The sequence below is a fragment of the Sciurus carolinensis genome, unplaced genomic scaffold, assembly GCF_902686445.1.
Source record: "Sciurus carolinensis unplaced genomic scaffold, mSciCar1.2, whole genome shotgun sequence".
Classification (NCBI taxonomy): Eukaryota; Metazoa; Chordata; class Mammalia; order Rodentia; family Sciuridae; genus Sciurus; species Sciurus carolinensis.
Genome location: NW_025920136.1, coordinates 199,471 through 227,165, shown reverse-complemented (window position 1 = coordinate 227,165; position 27,695 = coordinate 199,471). Strand labels below are relative to the sequence as shown.

The window sequence follows — 27,695 nt, the reverse complement described above, 5'->3', positions numbered from 1 at the left end:
TTAAAGTTCCCCAAGCTCCATTTTTCCTGCGAAGTATTGCTTTAGCTATTCTGGGTTTCTTATTCTTCCAGATGAATTTCATGATTGCTTTCTCTATTTCTGTAAGGTACATCATTGGGATTTTAATTGGAATTGCATTGAATCTGTATAGCACTTTTGGTAGTATGGCCATTTTGACAATATTAATTCTTCCTATCCAAGAACATGGGAGATCTTTCCATCTTCTAAGGTTTTCTTTAATTTTGTTCTTTAGTGTTCTGTAGTTCTCATTGAAGAGGTCTTTCACCTCTTTTGTGAGATTGATTCACAATTTTTTTTGAAGCTATTGTGAATGGGGTAGTTTTCCTAACTTCTCTTTCTGAAGATTCTTCACTTATGTATAAAAATGCATTAGAATTATGAGCATTGATCTTATATCCAGCTACTTTACTGAATTCACTTATGAGTTCTAAAAGTTTTCTGGTGGAATTTCCTGGTTCCTCTAAGTGTATAATCATATCATCCAACAAATAAGGATAGTTTGAGTTCTTCTTTTCCTATTCGTATCCCTTTAATTTCTTTGGTCTGTCTAATTGCTCTGACTAGAGTTTCAAGGATGATATTGAATAAAAGTGGTGAAAGTGGGCATCCCTGACTTGTTCCAGTTTTTAGGGGGAATGCTTTCAGTTTTCACCATTTAGAATGATATTAGCCATGGGCTTAGCACAGATGGCCTTTACAATGTTAAGAAATGTTCCCACTATGCCTATTTTTTCTAGTGTTTTGAGCATGAAGGGGTGCTGTATTTTATCAAATGCATTTTCTGCATCTATTGAAATAATCATGTGATTCTTGACTTTAAGTCAGTTGATATGGTGAATTATATTTATTGATTTCCTGATGTTGAACCAACATTGCATCCCTGGGATGAAACCCACTTGATCATGGTGCACTATCTTTTTAATATGTTTTTGGATGTGATTTGCTAAAATTTCAATGATAATTTTTGCATTGATGTTCATTAAGGATATTGGTCTGAAATTTTCTTTCCTCAATGTGTCTCTGTCTGGTTTAGGTATCAGGGTGATATTGGCTTCATAGAAAGAGTTTGGGAGGGTTCCCTCCTCTTCTATTTCATGGAATACTTTGAGGAGTATTGGAATGAGCTCTTCTTTAAAGGTTTTGTAGAACTCGGCTGAGAACCCATCTGGTCCTGGACTTTTCTTTCTTGGTAGCCTTTTGATGACTTCTTCTATTTCATTATTTGAAATGATCTATTTACATTGTGTATGTCCTCCTCGTTCAGTTTAGGCAATTCATGTCTCTAGAAACCTGTTGATGTCTTCAAACTTTTCTATTTTGTTGGAGTATAGACTTTAAAAATAGCTTCTAATTATGTTTTGTATTTCACTCGTGTCTGTTGTGATATTTCCTTGTTCACTCCGAATTTTAGTGATTTGGGTTTTCTCTTGTCTTCTCTTTGTTAGTATGACTAAGGGTTTATCGATTTTGTTTATTTTTTCAAAGAACCAACTATTTATTTTGTCAATTTTTTGTATTGTTTCTTTTGTTTCAATTTCATTGATTTCAGCTCTGAGTTTAACTATTTCCTGTCTTCTACTACTTTTGGTGTTGGTCTGTTCTTCTTTTTCTAGGGCTTTGAGCTGTAGTGTTAGGTCGTTTATTTGTTGAGTTTTACTTCATTTATTGAAAGCACTCCATGAAATAAATTTTCCTCTAAGTACTGCTTTCATAGTGTCCCAGAGATTTTGATATGATGTTTCTTTGTTCTCATTTACCTCTAAAATTTTTTAATTTCCTTCCTAATATCTCCTGTTATCCATTCATCATATAATAGCATATTGTTTAGTCTCCAGGTGTTGGAGTAGTTTCTGTTTTTTACTCTTTCATTTATTTCTAATTTCAATCCATTATGATCTGATAGAATACAAGGTAGTGTCTCTATCTTCTTGTATTTGCTAACATTAACTTTGTGGCATAATATATGGTCTATTTTAGAGAAGGACCCATGTGCTGCTGAGAAGAAAGTGTATTCGCTCTTGGTTGGATGGTATAGTCTATAAATGTCCGTTAAGTCTAAATTATTGATTGTGTTATTGAGATCTATGGTTTCTTTGTTCAATTTTTGTTTGGAAGATATGTCCAGTGGTGAGAGAGGCATGTTAAAATCACCTAGTATTATTGTATTATGGTCTATTTGGTTTCTGAGATTGAGAAGGATTTGTTTGACGTAAATCGATGCGCCACTGTTTGGGGCATAGATATTTATAATTGTTATATCTTGCTGATTTATGCTTCCCTTAAGCAGTATGAAATGTCCTTCTTTATCCATTCTGACTAACTTTGGCTTGAAGTCCACATTATCTGAAATGAGGATGTATACCCCAGCTTTTTTGCTGAGTCCATGTGCATAGGGTGTTTTTTCCTCCTCCTTTACCTTTAGTCTATAGGTATCTATTACTATGTGGTGAGTCTCTTGCAGGCAACATATTGTTGGATCTTTCTTTTTAATCCAATCTGCCAGTCTATGTCTTTTGATTGATGAATTCAGGCCAAAACATTCAGGTTATTATTGAGATATGATTTGTATTCCCAATCATTTGGTTCATTTTTTAAAATTTTATTTATTAATTTAGTTTTTTGACATGACTTAGTTCCTCCTTTATTTGACAATTCTTTTAGGATAATTCCTCCCTTTGCTGATTTGCTTTTTTGTTTTTCATCTCTTCCTCATGGAATATTTTGCTGAGAATGTTCTGTAATGCTGGCTTTCTTTTTGTAAATTCTTTTAACTTTTGTTTATCATGGAAGGATTTTATTTCATCGTTAAATTTGAAGGTAAGTTTTGCTGCATATAAGATTCTTGGTTGGCATCCATTTTCTTTCAGGGCTTGAAAAATGTTGTTCCATGCCCTTCTAGATTTTAGGGTCTGGATTGAAAAATCTGCTGATATCCGTATTGGTTTCCCCCTGAATGTAATTTGGTCTTTTCTCTCACAGTCTTTAAAATTCTGTCTTTATTATTTTGAATGTTAGGCATTTTCATTATAATGTGCCTTGGTGGGTCTGTTGTTATTTTGTGTATTTGGAGTCCTATAAGCCTTTTGAACTTGATTTTCCATTTCATTCTTCAGATTTGGGAAAATTTCTGATATTATTTCATTGAATAGATTGTTCATTCCTTTGGTTTGTTTCTCTAAACCTTCCTCAATCCCAATAATTCTTAAATTTGGCCTTTTCATGATATCCCATAGTTCTTGGAGATTCTGTTCATGATTTCTTACCATCTTCTCTGTTTGTTCAACTTTGATTTCAAGGTTAAATATTTTGTCTTCAATATCTGAAGTTCTGTCTTCCAGGTGTTCTATCCTATTGGTTATGCTTTCTATGGAGTTCTTAATTAGGTTTATCATTTCCTTCATTTCAAAGATTTCTGTTTTGTTTTTTTTTCAATATCTGTAACTCTTTATTAAAATGATATTTTGCTTCCTGTATTTGCTCTGTTTACTGTGGATTGGTGCGATCATTCAATGCCTGCATTTGGTCTTTCATCTCCTCATTTTCTTCCCTGATTATTTTAGTTATGTACATTCTGAACTCCCTTTCTGTCATTTCTTCTGCCATGCTGTCATTGGGTTTTATTGATGTAACATCTAGATTTGTTTGGGGCATTTTCTTCCCTTGTTTTCTCACATTGTTCAGGTATCAGTGGACCGCTGAGATATTGCAGATTTCCTCTATTGACTTATAATGTCCCTGAAGATTTCTAGTACATCCCCTCTTAGCCTTCAGTAGCCTGAAGTCTTGGAGGAAGTTGATAATGTGGTGCTCCACAAGGAACCTGCTTCTCTAGGGGTGGTGACCCTCAGGTGGGGTATATTCCCTGCTAGTGGGCAGAGGTGCCTCTACTTGTTGACCAATGGTCATCCAAAGGGGAACTAGGCTGCAGGCTGAGACAAGGCCTGTTTGAGCCTGTGTCTCTGGTTTTACCATCCTTGTGGGAAAACCTCACCCGTCGGGGAAGACTCACCCAGTGGGGAGGTCTTGCTGGTCAGTTCCCCTCCTGGAGGTTCCCCTCAACCCACAACTACCCCCTGGGCAGGGCAGCCATCCTCTGCAACGTTCCCAGGGGCCCAGACCTACCTCCTGGGCCTTTCACAGATGAGTCTCCTTAGGCTGTCCCTTCTCAGAAAAGCTGCCTACAGTCCTGGAAACTTCATGCCACCCCTCAGCTTGTCTCTGTGCAGCACTTCCACCAAGAAACCACCTAGGTTCTGGGACCCTGCTCTGCACCTAATCACCTGGCTATGCAGCCCCTCCTCTGAGCAGCCACCTGGAGCCCTGTACAGACGCTTCAAGCCCCAGCGACCCGCCGCACGCCTCTTCCTCCAGGCAGCTGCCCGGTTTTCTGTGCAGTTGCTTTGAGTCCAAGCAACTCACTGCACACTTCCTCCTCCCGACAGCCACCCGTAGCCCTGTTGCAGTCACTCCGAGTCCAAGCGACCTACCGCACTCCTCCTCCTGCTCCAGGCAGCTCCCCCGGGTGTTCAGGAGTGGTTTCTCTGAGTTCAAGTGACCCGTGGCACGCCTCCTCCTCTGGGCTGCCACCCGGAGCTCTGGTTGGGCCGCTCTGAGACCAAGCAACCCGCCACGCTCCTCCTCCTCCTCCAGGCAGCCCCCTGGTGTTCAGGAGCCTTTGCTCTGAGTCCAAACAACTCACCGCTTACCTCCTTCTCTGGGCAACTACCAGGAGCTCTGGTGCAGCCACTCGGAGACCAAGCAACTCACCACGCTCCTCCTCCTCCTCCAGGCAGTCTCCCAGTATTCAGGAGCCGTCGCTCTGAGTTGAAACAGCTGACCACACAGCTCCTCCTCTGGGGAGCCACCAGAGCCCCGAGCCCTGGCGGGTTGCTCCAAGACCAAGTGTTTTGCTGAGCGGCCTCCTCTACAATGCTCCTAGTTGACCAGGTTCACTGCTCAAGTAGGGGGAGGGGTGTCTCGCTGGGCAACTCTACTTCACAATGTTCCCTGTGTTCCGGGACTACTGCCCCATCTGGGATGCTTCCCCAATGGGAGAGACTCACCCGGCAGTTTTGAGTTGGTCCCAAGTCTCTCAATATCTCCTCTTTTGAATCCTGAGTCCTGGAGCAACATGAAATGCAGCCACCCTCTTGTCCGCCATCTTGAAAACCCTCTAGAAAGTTTTTTAAAGTCACAGAGTAACTCAATTTGAAGCCAGTTTTATGCAGTTCCTGCTCTTAGACCTAGATCCAATGTCAACTTTGGAGAGAAATAATTAACTAAGAAATACAAAAGTGAATAGTATTAATTTTGAAACTAAAAATGAAACAAAGGAATCTTGTCTGACTTCAGATATTATTATTGACTTTAAAAGATTATTAAAGATTCAAATACTAACTTTTCATTGCATAGGAAATGTGCCAAAGATCAGTAAAGTGATTTCCCTTGTGTTTCACATGAGAATGTTATTTTAGTATAGTTTCAGACTTACAGAAAAATTATAAAGATCTTACAGAGAGGTCCTGTACACCCCACATACTGTTTCCCATATTTCACTGTTATAATTAATGAATCAGTATTGACATATAAGCATTAATTAAAGTCCATACTTAATTCAAAGTTCTTACCCAGAATATCACATTATACTTAGTCCTCATATCACTTTAGACTTCTTTTGTCTGGGATCATTTCCCAGACTCCTTATTTTTGCTTACCTGGACAGTTTTGAGGAATACTACTCAGATATTTGTAGAATGCTCTTCTATGGGGATTTGTTTGATGTTTTCCTTGTGATCAGGTGGGAGGTTGTGGAGTTGTAGAAGAAAACCATAGAGGTCAAGAGTCATTTCTATCACATCCTATGGAGGGAGCATACTATCAACATGACCTGTTACTGTTCATGTTGCTCTTGGTGACTTGGAAGAGGAAGTGTGTTGGATTCCTCCACCATGAAGTTTTTCTTCCAAAACCCCAGTACTGTACTCTTTGGAAGGAAATCACCATAAGCAGCCCATGTTTAAGGAATGGGAAAGAGAGTTTCACATCCTTGACATTGAAGTACCTAATTGATTATTTAGAATTCTCCTGTACCAGATATTAGTTCATTCCCTCCCATTTACTTATTTAATCATTATTTATATCAATAAAGTCTCTTTTTTTTGTGGTGCTTGGGATTGAGCCCAGGGACTTATGCTTGTGAGGCAAGCACTCTACCAACCGAGCTATATCCCCAGTCCTTCAATAGTGTCTCTTGAATATTTATTTTATGCTTTGAGTTATAATTAAAGATATGTTATTATTTTATTGCTCAAATTGTTCTAGCTTTGGTTATGGGAGGGTCACTTTTTCATGCTTCTTGGGTTACTTTGAAATATTCCATTAATTTTGTATTAGTTTCTTATATTCTCACTTTCTTACTTTCTTGCCATACTAGATGTTCTAGGCTCAACCTAAATATTCCTTCTTCAGTCCTGAAAGGAGTTGTGGTCCCTTTAATTGGAGAACAGTATTTGAAATCAAGATCTGTTCATTGTGGTCTGCTAGTTGTCAACGATATATGTCATTACTTTCAGGCCCTTCAGCTGATAGAATATGATATGCATGTGTATACTAACCTGTACACACATATGATCTATAAATATTTCTATATGTAGTTACCTGTTTTTTAATTATTTGTTCTTTTTAATTATACATAACAGTAGAATGTATTTTAACATATACACAAATGGAGTATAACTTCACAGTTTTGTACATGATGTGGAGTTACTCTGGTTGTGTATTCCTGTATGAACAGAGGAAAGTTATGTTCAATTCATTCCACTGTCTTTCCCATTCCTATCTCCATCTAGCACTTCCAGTCCAATCCATTGAACACCCCCACACCCACCCCCATGCTTTGAGAGTCAGCATCTACATACCAGACAGAACATTCAGCCACTCAGCCTTTGGTTTTTGGGATTGGAAGCCATCTGTTTTTTATCAATACATATAAATTCATGTAGTATCTCTGATTCTAATCGAGTACCACATAGATCCTTCTAGTCTCTCCCCTTCACCTATCTACAGCTTCCTCTTCCAATAGTGAGAAACTTGGCTTCCACCATCAACCATCCACTTATTTTTTTCAATTTGGGTGTTGTGTATAGTACTTTCAGAAGGTTACTCCTGTGGGAAACAACTTTCTTAATTGGAGTACTGCTCATGTAAGTTCTCTTCCTTTAGTTTCACAGATTGTTCATTTCAAAGTTGCTTAGTCCAGAACCTTTCCCTCCCACTCCTTTCAGTGTTAAACTTGGAACACAGATTCTTTTGTTGCATTCTAAATTCTTTCCTGGGGTTCCTCACTCTTCTGATCTCCCAAATATTTTTTTTTAATTCACATACATTAAAGTTTGTTTTTTGTGCTGTGAAGTTCTGTAGGTTTTAGCAAATGCATAATGGCACATGTTCAGTAGCATAGTATCATATGGAATTGTTTGGCCTAAAAACATCACATCCCTATGAATGAATTATTTAACCCTTCTCCTCCCCATCCTGATCTCCTGCAACCACTGATCATTTTACCTTTTCTGTGAAGTTAGGCCTTTTCCAGAATACAAATAATCAAGTCATACAGTATGTAGACTTTTCACACTGATCTTTTTTTGTTAGCAATATATGTTTAAGGTTCATCCTATCTTTTCATGACTTGACAGCTCATTCCTTTTTATTGATAAGTTAGTATTCAGTCACATATATGTAGCAGTCTGTTTATTCACTCATTGATTGAAGTGTATCTTGTTTACATCCCATGTTGTCAATTATAAATAAGATACTCTAAACATTTGCATCTAGATTTTTGTGTGGACTTAAAGATTTCAAATGAGTTGGGTAAATACCTAGGAGTATAGTTGCTAGATTGCGTTAGTATGACTCTATTTAGCTTTGTAAGAAACTGCCAAACTGTATTTCATGGTGGGTGTACCATTTTGTATTCTCATCAACAACCCTTGCCAGCAACTTGTATTAAGGAATGTTTTTCTTGGTGGTGGGATAGGAGCTCAGCTTTTCAAAAAGATGAGTAATGGTATCTCTTGTTGTTGCAATTTCAATTCCCTAATGAGAAGTGGTGAACATTATCTTTTCATATGCTTATTTGTCATCTGTATATCTCCTTTGAGGTAGTCTCTATTCAGATGTTTTGTTTGCTTTTTGATTGGGCAGCTTTACTATTGTTGAATTTTATTTTCCTTTGTTTTTAAAGAAAGTAAATAAACAAAAAATAAAAGTAGTTGGGAAAATAAGCATTTAAAAATCCTAAAGCATTATACCATGCCTATTTAATTACTTTTATAAAATACAATCAGAAGTCAGTTCAGCATTCAGTGAATCATTAATGTGAGCATTTGAAATTTGAAACACACACAATTGCACAATTTGTTGAGCACTTACCTATGTGAGTCAACATTCTCAAAGTTTTGCGTTTGTATCAACTCAATTTTCATTACAACCCTATGTAATAGAAGCTTTTGTTTTCCTGTTTTACAAATTAGGAAACCTCAGTTCACACTCTGCAGAGGAGTTCTGAAGCCCTGTGCCATGTTGTTTGATAGACAATTGATATGGGTATATAGAAAGATAAATAGATTTTTTGAGACAGGGTATTATTGCATTACTCAGGTTAACCAGGAGACAATATATTTTCAAATTGTTACAATTTCCAAATTTGTTCAGGTTTTTATGAGAACACATTTAGTTGATTAAGTTTAAATCTAAATTTATTTTGCATAGTTTTTTATGTCTTCACTTTCCTGAAAACAAGCAAGATAGAATTTAAACTAATAGGCTATTTTTCCCACAATAATTTAGACCAGATGAATAATTTATAATAGTCATTTGCTTTATTAGTTGAAAGATAATGAACAAAATAAATTCCTAAACACAATTAGAATCATGATCCAAACTGGATCTTGAAAAACAGAACAATGCAAATGCACACCCACTACAGAGGAATGATTTCTCTCTTTAAAAAAAATATTTTTAAGTGGTACAAAAAAATAAACTACACACATTAATGAGGATCTATGTGATGATTTCAGTACATGTATACATTGTGTAGTGTTTAAATCAGGGTAAACCCATCGATCTCCTTAAACAGTTGTCATTTCTTTGTGGTGAAAACATGCAAAAGTCTTTCTTCAAGGTTTTTCAAACATTGGACGTGGCTTGTCTTGTTGCTTGTCCATCAAACTTGCCCAGCCCTCCTCCTACAGACCCTGCCTCTCTGACCACCCTTCTGCTCTCAATTTCTACATGACTTTCAATATTCCATATAAAATAAAGTGAAATTTAGAGGTTGTAGACAGAAAAACACATTCCTCAAAATCAATAACAATATTGAGTCCTCTGAGCCACAAGTGTGACACCTCTGTGTTCAGCTTGGTCTGTTCTTTTATCTCTGTTTTCAGGGTATAGGTCTCGTGTCTTTGGTGAAATTTATCTCCATGACTTTTCAGTTTTGCAGGCTATTGTGAGGAATTTTTTATTTTCATTTTCTGTTGTTTGCTGCTGACATATAGAAACACCATCACCTTTTCATGTACTGACTTTGTATTTAGACTTTCCAAATCTACTCATTTGTTCTTGAAGAAGTTTTGCAGATCTATCAGAATTTCTGCATAAATAACCTGTCAGCCTTAATAGCAGTGGCTTTGCCTCTTTCCTTCCAGGTCACACGTGTGCATTTTCTTTCTTTCTCCCTTGTTGCAGTATGTGAGAGGGAGTGGTGAGAATGGTGGCCTCACTGCTCTCCAGGGTAGAGGCCCAGCATTCCATTTTCCATCATGAAGCATGCAGTTAGTTAGGAGTCCCTATCTGGTTTGCATTAAATCCACGCATCCCATAACAAATCAAGGAAATGAATAAAATAGAAATGATTCTTTTCTTAGTGCACAGGAAGATGTCATTAGCTAAATTTGCATTTTGTCAAGTGCTTTAATTTTAGTGACACTGATTTTCAGATGTTGAAGCAACCTTGCATTTTCTTTAGTGCATTGTGTATATTGTTGCATTTGTTTTACTTCTCTTTTAGATAAGGAATCTTATGTCTATGCTCATGAAGAATATTGTCTATAATTTTATTTTCTAGTAATGTTGGGTTATTTTCAGTTCAGAGCTCCTTCATTCCTGCTGTAAGTGAGCTTGAGTGCTTCTTTCAGTGAAGCATGTATACTTTCCAGTTGTGTGTGTGTGCTGCAGTAATGTTCTGGGTTGGAGGGTGTGTGTGTGTGTGTGTGTGTGTGTGTTGGACTTGAGTACATGCTGACAAAATGGTCCTGCCTTGTGCACACACCAGGTGGTGCAGTGGTGTTGCCCCAAGTGTGGACATGAGCTATTTTTTCATATGCAATGTGGCAGGTACAGAAATGGCACATGTTCAGGTTGGTTCAGAGGCTTTGACACTTGGGTAAGAAGACACATGTGGAACATGCATCATACTGGGCAAGCTCAGTGAAACTGAGCAGTGAGTTGGACATTTAAAAAGAAAAGGAGAAACTGGCCCCCCAACACATGGATTTTGAGAAGCACCAGTGTGTGGGAATTCTTTTTGTTTCCCATGTCCCTGCTAAGTGTTGGCAGTTTTTACTTCAACTTTCCTGGTGGGCATGCTATTGGATGGTACTGATGTCCCAGGGACTAAGGAAGTTGTACATGTTTTCCCCCCGACCTGAGAATCTGAATATCCCTTTGTGTGAACTAATTATCAAATATTTGCCCATTTTCAAAGTATGTGTTAAGTTGTCCTGAGAGATTTCATTTGGGCCCTTTCTAAACTGCCCCTAGTGCCCTGCTGCCAGCTCATTTCTACAAGGAAGACAGTGGATGAAATACAGAAGGGGGAACAAATCCCTGATTCCACAGTGAGATTCTGAGTTGTTCATTTACATGGCATTCACAGGCACCCAGGTTATGCTGAGAACATTGTGGTGGGAACATTACAGTGAGTAAGATAGCAACATTCCTGTGGAGAGATCTGTGCTCTGGGGACACAGACAAGTAATAAACTGGTTACATGGGATGGTAATAAGTACTAAGATGAAAATATACTAGTGAGACAGGAACTGGGATGGCAGGCACTTTGGCCAGGTTAAAAGACGTTTTTCCTAAAGCAATCATATTTAAGCCTGAATCAGAAGAATGAGAAGAACTCTGCCCTGCAGCAGTCCCTGGGAAAAGCCTCCAAGGGTGAGGCAAAGGCCTGAAGCAGCAGTTGGTGAGTCTGAGTGCTAGAGAGCACACCCTCACTTTGGCCATAACTGATGCCTTAGATGCTCAGAGATTTGGGCACGGAACACTGGTGATGCAGGACTCCACCCTGCTGTTTCTGCCCATCCCTCCTGCACTTTCCATGTGGGTGTGCAGCCCATGCTTGGGTGGGTAGTAACTAACTGTGGAGAGCCTGACCTCAGGTCAAGGGAGCTGCTTGGGACAGGTGAGTGCAGACCAGGAAGTATCTGAGAGCCTAATTCCCCCAATTTTTACCAGCAGTTCTCATGCAGTGGATGAAGGACTTAGGATAAGGAAACCTCATTTCCCTGGCCTGGACTGCAGAGAGCCATGGCACAGCAGGCTGTAGAAATACTTAGCCAGAGCACAAGTCCTATGTGTCTTTCTCTCCCTTTCTTGTTAATTTCTAAGGGATTTCATTAAATCAGACTGAACCCAGTCTGTGCATGCCCAGATCAGTTCTTCCACTGAGCTACATCCTCAGTCCCTGATATATGCTTAATAATTATTTTCTTTGTTTTTCTGTGGTATCCACAGCATGTGCTATGAATGTCCAACTTGGATCTGCATGGCCACTCTGTACACTGGCAGTCACCCTTAGGCAGCTCACTTGTTCTCTTTGGGCCTTAGTTTCCTTGTCACAAAAGTGGGACAAAATACTATTTTTGTGAGGAGTAAATGAAAGAATGTGGGTTACATCCTTGACAGAGGCATGGGCAACAGTGCTGTGCTTAGCTGTGCTTTGAAGCCTCTTGAAATCACCAGAGGCTATAAAATGCTGGGAGTCCTGGGTTATGTCCTATTGCATTTCTTAAAAAGTGCTTGGTGCCACTGGACTCAGTGATGACAGACATGGGAGGAGGGGAAAACTAGCCCATCTGGTACCTTCAAGATACAGTTAATGTGGATCCTCATTGAATCCTAATGACCTTCTGCAAGAACAGAGTGGAGCATTCATCTCCACTGAGTGGAGTATTTATCATTATTTAACTGTTAAAGCAGGAATGTAACCCTCTAAGAGGCTGAGCAGCCTAAGGGGACATGCAGGTCAGCTGGGAGCCATATCTTTCTAATCAGAACCCCTGCTGGGACCCTGGATCCCTGGAGGATAAGGTCCTGTGACCTTACTTCTAAGTCTTCCCACTGCAGAAATGGCTTGGTGTAATGGCAATCCTGGTGGAATGTCAGATCTAGCTGGAAGAACTGCCATACTGCATGTCTGGACATTGAAGCTTCTTCCCAGGGTAGGGACTTCAGGACTGGTTAATGCCTGGTGCTGGCCACCAGAGAGCAGGTGTGTGTGCTACCTACTGCCCACTGCTTAGCAGTTCTACCCAGGTCATGGGAAAAATGCTAAGCTCTTGTATAAGCAAAATATTACTTCTGTTAAGAGCTTTCTGCACATGGAAGCTTTCCAGCCACATGACACTGACCTTCCACTCCCCCAGGTTCAGCACTTAGGGATCTGTTGTTATTTTAGTAGATGCATAAAGAAATCTCAAAAACTTGTAACTGAAATGAAAGTGTGTTTACAGTCTGTGCCTCCACACATTGGAACTCAACTGTTCTTAAAGGACCTCAGGAGATTCAGAAAGCAGAATGAAGGCCAGTGCTGCACAGAACTGGCAGGGGCAAAGTTGGCAAATAGCATGGTCTTAGAAGTCCAGCAGTGGGGCCAGGGATGGCAGTGGCTCATGCCTGTAATTCCAGAGATTTGTGAGGTAGAGGCAGGAAGATTACCAGCAGAAACCAGTTTTGGCAATTCAGTGAGACTCAGTCTCAAAAATTCAAAGAAATGTTGGAGTGGTGGCACATGCCTGTAATCCCAGCAACTTGGGAGGCTGAGAGAGGTCAAAGTCAGCCTAAGAATTTAGTGAGACCCTAAGCAACTCGGTGAGACTCTGTCTCTGATAAAATATAAAAAAGGCATGGGGATGTGGCTCAGTTGTTATGCGTCCCAGAGTTCAATCCCTGATTTTAGGGGAAAAAAAAGAAAAAAGTCGACTGGAGATGCACTTCAGTGGCAAAGCACCCTGGGTTCAGTTCTTAAGACCCAAAAGAAAAAGTTAGGCTTTCAGGGTTTATTTCACTGAGTGGAGCATTAGAGACATGACATTAAAACCTGTTTGTAGGTTGAGTTTCTCCATGGACAGTACTTTAAAATCTATTTCTAGATTAGAGCATAGATTTTAATAATGATGATGATGATAATCATGACTTGTTTGCTAAACTCACCAGAGAGAAGACATTATCAAATACATAGATCAGTACTTAATGTGTGTCTGGCACAGAGCAGGCTCTGCAGAACACCCTTAAAGAGTCTTAAGGATTTTGCATCTACAGATGTTTACAAATAAATGTATAAAATAAAATATATTAAGATCTATTACAAAGAGCATTTTACACACTTTGAGTTATATGGTACAGTATGGATTAATTGCTTATACCAGAACTGGGACTTCTGTTTTGGAGGAATTAACCAAAGAACACAGGCTTAATAAATCAACACCGAAGTTCAGAAGTTCAGGGTAATTTGTCTTTGGAACAAAGTCTTCCCTATAGCTTGAGACATTTAAAAGAACTCCTGGTGTTAATGGGATTATTAAAGATCTACCTGAGACCAGATAAATGTTTGATGACTTTGCAAAGCAACAGGATTTCTTTCAATTTTTCTTCTGCTGGCACTTTCCCCCAAGGGGTCTAGACCTTGTGATTCATTTTAGCTTGCAAATGAAGTAAGGCTCAGGTTTCCCAAGAGTGTGCATGTGCCAGAAAGGACACTAGTGGAGATTTACCAGAGGGTGTGTGTACTATGGATGTCTGCATGCATGTCTGTGTGAGGGGGGCATGGAAGCTCAGGGGAAGGATATGAGGGTTACAAAGTTGACACCTAAAGACACCTTTCTGCAGCTTATATAACAGATGTCTGCAGCTCCAGAGCTCACAGTTACTCCAAACTGCTCAATGCTGAGAGAGCAAGCTCACAGCCAGGAAGGCAAACCAAAGCCCAGGCAGCCCTGGGGTTAGGAAGTGGTGGGTGCCCAGGAAGCAGCCAGCTGAGAAATGCAGAGGGCAGGCAGAGCTCTTGCTCTTAAGCTACGAGGGCTTGTTAGGAGTATCCTTTCTGATTGCTGAGATGGGTGCCTGAGGGTCTGGTTTCTCAAAGTGCCGGCTGCACATTGTTAACTCTGTATTGTGAAGTTCCTCTGCTGATTCAAGACTTCACCTCTCACTACAGAAAGTACAGAGCACTGTGCAAGGCAATTTCTATGTGCATTTGTTGAACAGAGGAATCTGGTGTTTATTTGCTGTGTGGTTACTTAAGCTCCAGTTGGCAGGGACTTTTGTGAGAAGGCACACCATCCATTCTGCTTCCCCAGAGTTGGCATAGTGATTAGTTTGGCACCACTGTTAACTGTTTTTCCTCTGTTATATCAAGTGAGAGCTAGTATTGGTCACAAATCCATAATTTCCAAAAGAGGAACACTTTTTTTATTTTTTTGTGGTGTTGGGGATCGAACCAAGGGACTTATGCTTGCAAGGCAAGCACTCTACTGACTGAGCTATCTCCCCAGCCACAATGAACACTTTAAGAAGCAGAATTAAGTGAACCAGAAACCTGGGATGAGAATCTTCATGAATTCAGAATGTGTTTGAACTCGATGCTTTGGGGGATTACCAGATCCTGTAGTATGGAAACTATAAATGTTAATGTTAAGTATCACTCTGGTCTTCTTATCTCTTGATTGCATCTTTGCTAATCTAAGTATTTATTCTCTTAGTGTTAAGTCTAACTGTAATTGGAAAAAAAGAAATAACCACACAAAAGTCTAGTGTTTGATAATTTACATATGTTCTTTGGGCAAAAGTGAATTTTGTTCTATTTGGATAACATGCATGTGGATTCCTGGTGTGACTGAGGGTAAGTACTGTGAGGTGAAGTCAGGAGTGAATGGTAAGCCAAGGCTTGTAACTTCCAGGGAGATTGATATGTTATAAATATCAGACTGGCTATCTCTCCATCTCTCTCCTCTTTTCCTTTCTCTTTCTCTCTCTCTTTCTCCTGTCTCTTCCTTGCCATTCTTTGCTCACAACAGGATTATTTAGTTTCTCAAAAGAGGGAGTGGGCTCTGTAAATGGTTTACAGCCCCTTCAAGGTTTTGGGGCAGTGACATCCCCTGAAACTTCAGCCTGCAGTCTCAGTGTGGCAGCTCTCTTTTCTTCTAAAAGAAAGATGCTGACTTTGTGTCCCTTTATTTATTCCAGGACAATGTGGAGATCAAAAAGGCATGCCTAGCACAGGCAGTGGAGGCAGCAGTTTCTTATTTCTGTGCTTGCACTTTCTGTGGATTTGAAGGTATGAGCTACTGGTCTTCCTCCCTTGGAATCAGGAGCTCAGCCCAGATGCAAAGTTTTTTGCTAAGGTGGAGCTGCACGTTGGAATCAATTAGCTCTTTTTCCCCCTTTTCTGCCATAAACACTTAAATGTGTACACAACTGCTGAGCTTCAGCCACAGACTCCAGGGGCCTAAGTGGGGGAGGGGATGCAAAAGCCAGGGAAATTGAGGAATGGCTACATGTTGCTGGTCCTCTTTTTCTTTCTTTTTTTTGGGGAAGGATCATGTGTTGCAGTTGTAATTTTTAATATGTCCCAGAAAGTTTCAAGGCAGCAACTTATGCTTAACTCTGTGACTTTGGAGGTGAGTTTATCCCATTTAACAGCAAGTGCTAAGAGAGTGGGAAGGTATTATGATTTCTAATCAGGCCCAGGCTTTCTGGATGAAAGAAAGAAAGAAAAAAAATCCACACATAACACCCTACTTAATCAGAACAGTGGCACTTTTTTTGCAATGGTTTTGGGCAGAGAGCTCCCGTTTTCAAGTCAACAGGAGGGAAGCTGGTTGACGCTACTCCAACTTGAGGCTGGAGAGAAGTACTTTATAAACTGTAAGAGGAGAAAACAAAGGTCCTCATAGATTCCAGAACTTTAGATTATTTTTCTTGGTGATTTTGTAGAACATGAATAGACTTTGAGGTCTGAAGGCATTTGCACTTTTAACCAGGCAACCAAGGGTCTTAGTTTTACTCTTACCAACAGGAATGATAGTAAAATGCTGTGCAGTTGGATTACATGCATGCAGGTATAATTTAGAATGAGACCAAACACTTTGTCATGTCTAGCATTTTTAAAGTCCACACATATGCAAAAAGGCTAGATCTGACTCCCACAGAACTGCAGGGCCTCTTCCAGGGTGCCTGCTGTAACTGCTCCACACCCAACTATGAGGCCTCAGCATCGGTGTGTCACCTCTGCCTCTAAACTCATCTGCCCCAAGTTGTGGCCTTGCTCAAGACCTTTAGTGGCTCCTCAACAGACTGGCCTGACCTGCCAGAACTCCTGCCCACCCTCCTCCCCATGCCCATTGTCACCTCCTCCCCAGGTTGGGTGACTTTACAGTGCAGTACCCTGAAACCCCAGATCTCCACTATCCCAGAAGCCTCCCATAGATCACTAGAGTGAGAGACTCTCCCCTGCTGTAGGAGGTAACTGCTGCCTTGCTCATGCCTGGAGCACGGTGCTCAGCTTTGCACCTTCCTGACCTCCTCAGTTCTTGGCAGCTGGAGATGATCCTGGTTCCCCATCTCCACCTGCCCCAGAACAGTGCCCTGCAGAGGCCCTGTAGACATCAACTAGGCGAGGACTCAGAAGAGGCCTTTGGAAACCTAGTCCCAGTGCCAGCTGAGGTCACCATCCTCAGGCAGGTGTGATGACTACTGATTCACTGAGTCAGGTCACTTTGCTTGTATAGCCATAGGATGAGGGAAGACACATGGTGGGAGCACCAGGCTTGCATAGGAACATAGTTGGGGGGTGTGAACACCTTCCTGGGGTTGAATGGGGAGAAGTTAGGAGAAGCAAGGGACAAGGAAATGGCCCTGAGAATCTCCCCAGGCTGTGAGAGCATATGGGAACTGTTGAACCTGAACCAGACACCTGAACACTTGGCAGGCTGTTGAAGGAACTAACCAGGTTGAGGGTATGTGGATCTCAGAGCACACTACCACCCTGTGGAGATGCTAAATTTGGAGACTTCTAATTCTGGCCTTACCCTGAGGGCTGGGGTGAGCTCAGATAAACCATTTGGATGCAGCTAAGTGCCAGGCTGCTGGATGCAGCTGAGGGGTCTCTAGGGATGTGTGGTTGGTGATAGCAAACTTCAGAAATTAGAGGCAAATCTCCCAGGACAGGCCTCCACACCATTTGGGACTGTGAGGGTGGATGGATGAGTCCCTTTCCAGACCCAGGCCAATGAGGAGAGCTGGACAGACACCATGTCCAGTGCTGGCCCCCTCCTGTCATGGTGGACATGTATGCTGGGTGAGTGCATGTGGTGGGCAGGATCTTCAAAGCAGTGACCCTGTGGATAGGACGGAATGAGACAGAAGTGCAAGATTCAGGAAGAAAGGATGAAAAATTGTGCTTATGGCTTTTAATTCTTGGTGTGTCCTCTGGGATCTGCAGAAACAGAACATGAGCCTTAATTGTTCTGTGGATCATTCTCCCTATATTTAAGTTTATAGAGGCTGGGGATATAACTCAGTAGAGTACTTGCCTAGCATGCACAAGTCCTTGTGTTCAATCCCCAGCATCACCAAAAAATTTTAAATTAAATTTGCATAATTATTATAAAATATTTCAAATAATGCAGACATTTATGGAGTAAGAACTACTGTCCTACTTTGTCCCCTTTGCTCCTCTTCCAGCCAGGTTTGCACTCACTAAAGATCTCTGTGCCTCAATGCATGTACATTTGCATATGAAGATACACTTGGGTTTTGCTTTTTCTCCTACATTGAAGGGATGATGTTCACACTTTGCCTTTCACTTAACAGCATGTCAAAACTTTCTTTGCTTATATAAATTACTCCCCCTCCTTTTTATAGCTGTATTATATTCCAGACAGAGACTGAACTATAGTATATTGAACCATTCCTCTGTTGATGTACATTTATGTGGTCTGCAATGTTTGCTAGTAATCAGTATCTTATTCAATAAGCATCTTGTATGTACATTTGGGTACAAGCAAATATTTCAAGATGAGAAATATGTGAACTTGTAAAATCCTAGAAAAGGAAACATCTTTTATTCTGAGTCCCTTAATCTATTCTGGAATCTCTGCACATATGCCATACACCTGAAGTATGTGAGATGGGTCTCACCCCTTCCTGTGCAGGCATGGGCACTGAGTATAGACAGAGGCAACACACAGATTTAATCCAATATTCATCTTGCTGTTTGTCCTCAAGCTGGCAGGAATGAACTGTGGTTGGTACAACAGTAGACCAGTGACCTGTGGGTTGTCCGTGTTCCCTGCTGTCAGCATAAACAGATCCATGGCACTGGCTAAGGTGAGTAAGGTTTTTGTCAATGAGCAAGGTGGTCTGTGGATCTGTGTGGGCTGCAGTGTCTCTTCCTGTGTAGGACCAAGCAATTCCTTGGGTTTGTGGGAGGGAGTGGAGGCTCCTGTGCAGGGCACTCAGGGAGTCAATCAGGGTCCACTCTCCCTCCTGCCTCCATGCTCAGGTTTCACTGGGAGCTTTGTCTCAGGCTGTGGATAATGAGGGGCCCTGGGTGAAGGCACCTTTTGCCTCCCAAGCTTTTGTTCCTAGCAGATGTGGCCCCTGCTGAGGTCTAAGCAGGTAACTACAAGCTCACTGCTCCCACGGTGGACAGACCAGCAGGGAGTGGCACTGGATGTGAGTGTCCCATTCACTCCAGGCATCCACAGGTGGTGGTGGCAGATGCTGGTTCCTGTGACTGGGCAGGTCAAGGACAAGGGGACCTTCTGTCTGCCAGGATCCTCTTTTGGAAACAACCCTCCTTTGCTTCCAGGCTGAGCTATTGTGTGGTGCTTTTTTACTTTTTGTTTCTTTTAATTTCCCACTTAAATTTGTGGGGAATCTGATTACTCCACGCCACTTGGTGGCCTTTCTCTCTGAGCTGGAGCCATCTGCAGTGGGGAGGAGAGGCCCACTGAGCCCCAGGAGAAGGTGGGTGGTGAGGGTGTGGGTCTCTGGCTCCAGTGAAAGTCTGGGTTTCTGTTGCTGCTCCTCAAGCCAGTGATTGGTGGCCAGTGATTGGTGTTTGGTGATGAGTGATCTGTGCTCAGGGGCCAGCAGAAGCCTCCCTGCCTGCTCCTTGCTTCAGCCTTGGGCAGTGACAGCTGTGTCCCTGCATCAGATCTCCCACCCATGCCACCCCCACCCTCTCAGGGGAGAGAAGGGTGTGCCTGTGGGAGGCATGCTTGTCCCAGAAATTCAGTGAAACTCCAGCCCCAAAGGGCAGAGGAAGGAGCCAAAGAGCTGGATCAGGGTCCCTGAATCCTTCCTATTGCCTACCACTGCTCTGGCCTGGAGGATAATGGGATTTGGCAGTTGGTGGGTGCAAAAGATGAGAGTCAGTTGATTTGGTGGAGACTGTAGGGGCCTGCAAGGACACACCTCAGCCCCAGTAGAAGCCTCCTCTCTTCTGTGTTCCTGCCCCTGCCTGGGGCTATTCTCACTGAACAGCACCAGGGCTATCTTGTGTGATGCCCTGGAGGACAAGGGAGGCCAAGGTCAGAGAAGCATTTCCCAGGTGTGAGAGTGGCAAGCTGGGTTCAGACCCAAGTTCAGGCTGTGAAAGGCTCAGGGTCCTTCCTTTCTTTTTTGTTCTAGAACTTAAGGATGTCCCTCCCAAGGTCCCAGACTGTGCCTGTGGGGACAGAGAATGGGATGAATTCACTGCCATCAGAGCACTCTCAGGTCCCTGTGGTTGTAGGGCTGTGGTTTGTCCTCCATCAGATGACTCTGCTTCCAGTGACTATGAGGACAGATGAGATTTGGGGGCTAAAATGTCTTTACCTAAACTGTACTGCAAAGGTGTTTCATTTTAAGGAACTGGGAAGAAAGGCACAGGACAACTGCTTTAGGGACTGTGCTTTGGATCCATGCAGAAGAGCAGAGGCAAGTTCATCTGGAGCCACAGGTGCAGACAGAGAGTCAGCACAGGGCACTTGGTGGCCAAGGGGAGGTGGTAGGAGTGGCTTCAAAGTAGTGTGGAGCTGGTTGGATGCCCTAAGTCCAGTCTGAGAGACCAGGAGCCTGTCTTCTGGAAAGCACCCTCTACAGCCCTGTTGGGCCCACAATCTTTTGGGGTCCTTGAAGTTATGTCTTAGAACAGGTCAATGTCTCCTGATTTGAGTTTGTCCTAACTCCATCTTGCCCTCTGGGTGCTCTCCTGTGCCTTCATGTCAGCTCCAATATATTGGGGGTCACTGGGCTGTGGGTTCCTTCCTGGTTACAGGTCCAGTGACCCACACCATGGAGGAGCAGAGGGCACGTGACTTCCCTGGATGCCATGACCTTCCAGTGGCATGGAGGACACTGAGACTGTGTTAGGCCACCAGGAGAGGAATGCATGACCACCTCCATGCCACACAGGAGCCACCCAGGCCTGTGACAGTCTCCTGTGGTTTGAAATTCAGGAGGGAATGGCCTTCTGAGCATTTTGAGACTGTGGTGGGGCTTCTGGCAGGCAGCAGGAGTCATCTGTCCTCAGGGACTCTGTTCATGCTTTCCTAAAGATGCCCTTTCCAGCTGCATGTCCTCTGTGGGCTCCTGGACCCTCTGTTTTATTTTGCAGCCAGATAAGAGCCAGTTTGTAAACTGAGAAGAACAAGGTGAGGTTTTGCTTTTCTTCTAAAGGGGAGAAAGAAGCTGATTGCTTCCCCCTGGCCAGTGGTAGATGATGGCTCATTGAGCATCTCTGGGCTAGGCCTTGTCCCTAAGGTAATGCTGAGGTAGGTGCTGTTGTCTTAATGCAGAGATACAGGCAGGGTAACCAGTGAGTCTTAAGTTGGACACTATTGGGTGGAGGAGTCAAAATTCCAACCTGGGAATGTCTCTACCATGGTTTCTCAGTTGGTAAGTCCACCTGGCACCCACTGACTCTTGTCCTGGCTCCTGCAGGAGTTCCTGTGTGTAACCTAGACTCTGAATAGGCTGGCAGGATAGCCTGACTCTTGGCCAGCCAGCACCAGAAGCATGTGACAAAACTGTCGCCTACCTGGAGGGGAGGAGTCAGGGCTGGTGTCCCTGTTCTTCACTTTTCTCAGCATGCAGTGAGGTTTTGGTGGAATGACACCAACCCAGAACTACAGCTTGGTGGGAATTCAGGGCTGTCAAGAGATAGAAGGACGCTAGAGGACAGCTCCTGGAAGCACTCATCATATCTGTGAAGAGTCACTCCAGAAGTGGGAATACCTATGGCCAAGCCCTCACTGACTGTGAAGTGCTGACCATGGAGCTGTGTTAGCAGGGAGAAGCTGGCAGATGTCAGCTCTCCAGAAAGACTGCTGGAGGTGACCTCTGTGCTTCAGGTCTTGGCACACACTCATGCAGCAGTTGAACAAATAAGGGAATGGAAAACTAGTTGCAGGTCAGGGCCTGAGGTGGCTGCATGGTGCCCTCAGCTGACATTTCTCAGTCACCCGAATCTGTGGTTTTGGGGTGCATTTGGGCTGCAGGACAATGCACACATGCTGACCGAGCTCCAAGTGGTCGCATGGCTGACACTATGGGGCCAAAGATGTAGGTTTGCACATGAGTTTTGAAGAAAGGTAATAAGCTCTATGTCATGTTTTAAAAGCAAATTAGGTTGAGGATTTGAAATGCTTTCATCTAGACATCAGAGCAGGATACTTGTAATTCAACATGCCAGGGGCAGACCAACCATGCCATTCTTGGGGGACCTAGATAAAATTGCTCCTGTCCCCTGCTGAGAAGGAGCAGGCCATCAACACTGCTGTGGCCAGACTCAGTAGTCTAATGTTTCTTTGACCCTGTACCATGTTGATTTCATACCCTGGGCACAGCCAGGCTGAGGGTGTCTTGAGAACACAGTCATGAAAAGATAGAAGACAAATGCAATTTCTGTCTTTGGGCACTGTGTGGACGAATCTCTGGGTGTTTATTTTGTGCGACACCATTCTCATGGGATTACTTTCTTTTCTTCTTTCTTTGTGAGGACACCTCAGAAACTTAGGCAAAACAGCTGGGCCTTATCAGGATCCTGGAAAAGTGTTCTGACTGGAAGTTGAGTTTCCCTACTAAGTGTTTCTGACATCTCTCTGTCTCACTGTAGGTCATTCTCCCTCTTGCCCACCATGGATCTGAATCTCTTCAACTACATGGAACCAGGAAACTTCTCTCACTTCAGCTGGCCATGCAACAGCAATGACTGCATCCTGATGGACACAGTGCAGTGCCCCATCATGCCCCATAAGAGCATCCTGCTCTACACACTTTCCTTATTCTACATCTTCATCTTCATGATTGACATGATCACCAACTCTGTGGTTGTCTGCATGAACATACAGGTCAAGACCACGGGCTATGACACCCATTGATACCTCTTGAACCTTGTCATCACAGACCTGTGGGTGGTCCTCACCATCCCAGTCTGGGTGGTCAGTCTGGTGCAACACATCCAGTGGCCCATGGGTGACCTCACCTGCATGGTCACACACCTTATCTTCCCCATCAACCTTTTTGGTAGCATCTTCTCCCTCACGTACATGAGCGTGAACTGCTACCTCTTCATCACCTACTTCAGCAGCACCTCCAGCCACAGGAAGAAGATGGTGTGCCACATCCTGTGTGCCCTAGTGTGGCTGCTGGCTTTCTGTGTGTCTATGCCTGACACCTACAACCTGAAGACCGTCACATCTGCTTCCAACAATGAGACATACTGCTGGTCCTTCTACCCCAAGCACAGCATCAAGGAGTGGCTGATCAGCATGGAGCTGGTTTCTGTTGTCGTGGGTTTTGCCATCCCCTTCTCCATAATATCTATCTTCTACCTAATGCTCACCAGAGCCATCTTAGTGTTAAGTGACCAGGAGAAGCACACTAGTCAAAGATCATCTTCTCCTACATGGTTGTCTTCCTGGTATGCTGGCTCCCCTAGCACCTGGTGGTGCTGCTGGGCATCTTCTCCATCCTGCATTACCTCCCCTTCACCTGCCAGCTGGAGAATGCGCTCTTCACAGCACTGCATGCCACACAGTGCCTGGCGCTGGTGCACTGCTGTGTCAGTCCCTTGCTCTACAGCTTCATCAACCACACCTGCTGGTACAAGCTGATGAAGGCCTTTGTCTTCAAGTACTCTGCCAAAACAGACCTCAGCAAGGTCACTGACACCTCCAGAGTGTCAGAGACAGAATGCTTGGTGCTGAAGCAGAACACCACATGACTCGCTGTGCAGTGGCCAGGGACAGGGAGATTGTGAACATGGTCTGGGGCTACATGGTTTCCAGAGGAGAGCAAGGGAGCTTTGAGTCCGAATGCCCAAGTGACATGAAGAAGAGAAGGGGAGATATTGTGCATCCTCCTCTCCTTCCATGCCACTGGAGCTATTGTCCAACTGTACATTCTGACACTTTTGCAAAGGCAGAGCTGTGCTGTGCAGCCAGCACTGTGTGTCAGAGCCAGCTTCAGGACAGGCTTGCCTGTACAATAGAAGCTTCTGCACTTCCTGAAATTTTTATATGGTGATTTATTCAAGTTTTAAGACTTTATTTTCTCACTACTGGCATACTGTTGTCAAATGTGGGTTGGCCTCTCAGGAAGGGAGTGAGTGCGATAGTGCCCCTTAATTCAGACACCAGGAGGCAGGTTCTATGACAGAGACTCAGTTTATTCAGGAAGTGCAATAGTTTATATGTGGAGTGAGAACCAATCATTTTAATGAGATAGCCAGACCACTGCTCAGGTTACATGTTTACAATACCATATTACAGGGAAGAGCAGACTTCTACTGGGGACCAGGGAGGCTCAGGAGGCATTGGGTCATCACCGAGTGTTCTCATGTGACATGAAGAAAGCCCAGTGTTCTGTGCTCAAGCCAAGTCCATACCTTGGATCGATGCCTGGTACACCCCAGGATTCTCCTCAGCATACCTTATAAATGTATTTGAAAGTTAAATATATGTTAAATATTCTATGGGAAGTATAATGCTAACATACTCAGATGGTAGTATTTTAAGTTTAGTTTGAATTCAATTTTGACTAAGGAGAACTTTAATTAATTGTTAGCTGATTAAAATTATATATATAAATAAAAGTACATATATATGCCTATCATAACTAAATTTTTTTTTACAATGGTTTTACATCTGTGTGGTATATTGTAGCAGCACAGGATATGGAACAAAAACTGCTTTGTAATGCAGTCTGGGACACTAATAATATCACAGAGTTAACATTTAAAACAAGAGACTGTTCCAGTCTGAAAACCTGTGCACAAAATGAACAGAGTTCTCTTAATTTATAAGTTATTTTTAATAAAGAACTTTGTTTCCTAAAAGTGCATTCACACCTCATTTGTGAAAGCATGCTTGGCATTGAGACAGCATTCATGATAACAATACGTGGATATGTGGATGTACATGGCATACACCGGTCAGCTGAATAAACATATTTGAAGAGAGAACAACCATAAAGCAAAACCCAGGTGGTTAGTTCAGATGAGTGGCATAAGGGCATAATATTCAAGCACAATGAGTGTTTCTTAGAAGATTTTCAGGTGTTGTTGTGTTGGGGAGGGAGGTGGTGGGCAGTGTGCAGCAAGGTGTCTGTGGAGGCAGAATCAGTGCAGGAAATGTGTGGCCTGGGTCTTCCAGGACTCCTGGGCTCCCAGGGCCACCCACCACAGCCCTTTACACGGTCTCTGCTGAGGGTCGGAGGCGCAAGTGTTGTTCTCCCTTTCTGAAGAGACCTCTGACCAACACTTTCTGTGCAGATTTTCTGTCTACTATAGACCAGTTAATTACAGTGGTTCCCTGTCATCTACACCAGGTATGTCCCAAGACCCTGAGACCTGGAGGCACCCAAACCTGTGTGTATACTATGTATGTTTGCTATGTTTTCTAGACATATACAACTATTGTAAAGTTTAATTTGTAAATTAGACACAGAGATCAACAACTATTACTGAGAACAAAATAGAATAAATATAACAACATTCTGCAATAAAGGTCATTTAAAACAGGAATTACGTATTTCTAGAATTTTCCATTTAGCACTTTTGGGCTGCTAATAACTGAAACTGCAGAAAGTGAAACTGGCTAAGAGAAGACTATTGACTGCCCTTGAGGCCATGCAATGAGCAGATTTCTGGCTTGTGCATGGTCACAGAAGCCTGCATCATGACCATTTTTCAGAAGAGCATTCTCAGAACAGCTTGCCTCCATATGGAGCCACAGGAACTGCAGACTTCTGCAGACCTGGCTTCCAGGTGGGAGCTCAGAGAAGGGCCCTTCCCACCCCAGCATGGGTGAGGCCATCTGTGGGCCAGCACTAAGGAGGAGGGTTCTCTTGAGAGCCAGGGTTAGTGCCTGTGCACGTGGACTCACCCACTCTCAGCCCAGTGGTCCCTGGGGCTGCAGATGGCGCCACCTGCAGGAGGGAACCTATTTCCTGCCCAGGCTGCACAGCCTGAGTTTTGAGGCCAGGGCAGCAGTTTGCTGGTTCCAATTTGCCTGACACACCCAAGCCCGCAGGTGTGTGCACTCCTGCGTTGGTCCAAACAGCATAATAGTGGGATAACACCACATGAACGCTGGGATAATAGAACACTATGCTAAGACTAACACAAGATGAGGGAAAAATAAGGGAAGGGAAGGGTGAAGTTGGGGAAATCATGACCCAGTACACATTCTGACCTTGAAAGTGGATCCATGTTTGCTCTGAGGCTTCTAGAGTTCAAGTGCAAACAAAAAACTCCCCAAGCAGTGAATGTAATTGAGGAGGGGAGGAGGCAGGTATAAATCACAGTCCACATGCTTAGCTGTGCCAGAGATAGAACAAACACTGAACTTATTAAGTTCAGTATTGAGGCCCCTCCCACTCAGGGACTGAACCCTCCTTGCCTAGGAGCTCAGGTATGCAATAGGCAGATGCATAGTACCCGGTGTAGGTGGGGGTCCTTGTCCACACACAGATCACCTGTGTCACCCTACTTTGGTGGCTCCTGCTTTCCCTCGCCACAAGGGATCATAGACTCCTATCTTACAACTCTGTAGCCCAGGGTGACCACTCAGTTGCTTACTCCCAGGCTGAGGTGCAGAGGGTGATGGGAGGGTGTGGAGAGCAGACTGTGCCAGTCAAGCCACTCCAGGCTGTGCAAAACAGCATGCCCAGACCTGAGCTACCCCATTTTGTAAAGTGGGGGGAGTGTGCCTTGAGCTACCCCCTTCTGAGTGCATGTGCTGAGCAGAACAACTCAGTGCCTTGTCTGGACATGTGGATGATCACCAGATGATGGACATGCAGAACTGACAAGGAGGAGTGACCCCAACAGGGCACAGTGTTGCACGTCTGTACCTCAGCCTCGGTGGAAGGATCACAGGTTCTAAGCCAATCTGGGCAACTTAGTGAGCTCCTGTATCAAAATAGAAAATAAAGATCTGAGATTCAGCTCAGTGGAAAGGTGCCCAACTACTGGGTTCAACCCTGAGTACCGCACACTGAGAAATAAGAAATAAAAGAATAACCCCTGCTATGAAGCACAAGCATAAGGCACAAGCATAAATCCATGGATAGATTAATCATGCTCATAAAAATCTCTACCTGTGAATTTATTATCAGATGTACATGGACACATGGTTTTATCAGACCAACATCTGGGAAACCAGACCGTGGGCTTACCAGACACTGTAGACCACCTAACCATGCAGCTCCCTCACCTGAACACCAGGAGAGGCTCCTGAAACAGTGGCAGAGAGTTGCACACTGACCCACCATCTTCTCAGACTCCCCAGTGCATGCATCAGGGATCAACAGACCAGGAACTCGGGAGGTCAACAGGTGAACCATTGAGGGGCCCTGGGACTTCAGATAGTTCACACTTCCTGTTTAACCCATCCTTGTGAAGCTGCCTGCCATCAGGACCCTGGCCTTGACCCCATGCCATGGACTCCTTTGCTCCATACCCCTGAGCAACCTGCATTTGTATCTGCTCCCACTTTGATCTCACTGTAAACTCCTTAAACTCAGTGGTCACTATTAACCCTTCCTCAGCCATTTTGTGACATATCTATCTTTGTGTGATATGTGGTGTGTGCCTTGAGTGTTATTAGTAATGAAGATTGGAATAGAATAAAAGAACATGTGATTGTTGTATCATGACCCCCGGTAAACCCTGAGTACTCAGTGAACTTAAGCCAAGGGAATTGGTGTAGCTTGTGAATTTATTGTTACACACCAAGTTCTGACATCAAAAAAACACAAGCATGTACCTCTGTTTTAATTGCACAGATCACTCACAACTTGGGGTAAAGCCTGAAAAGCACCTGGTTTCAGTAGCC

The 27,695-nt window shown here is 43.4% G+C and overlaps 2 pseudogenes; one reads left to right on the top strand and one right to left on the bottom strand.

Annotated features, from left to right (window-relative positions):
* The window catches only part of LOC124974173 (coiled-coil domain-containing protein 138-like), a 467,681-nt pseudogene that overhangs the window by 344,416 nt on the left and 95,570 nt on the right, over nucleotides 1–27,695 (bottom strand).
* LOC124974181 (atypical chemokine receptor 3-like) lies at nucleotides 22,494–23,581 on the top strand (annotated as a pseudogene).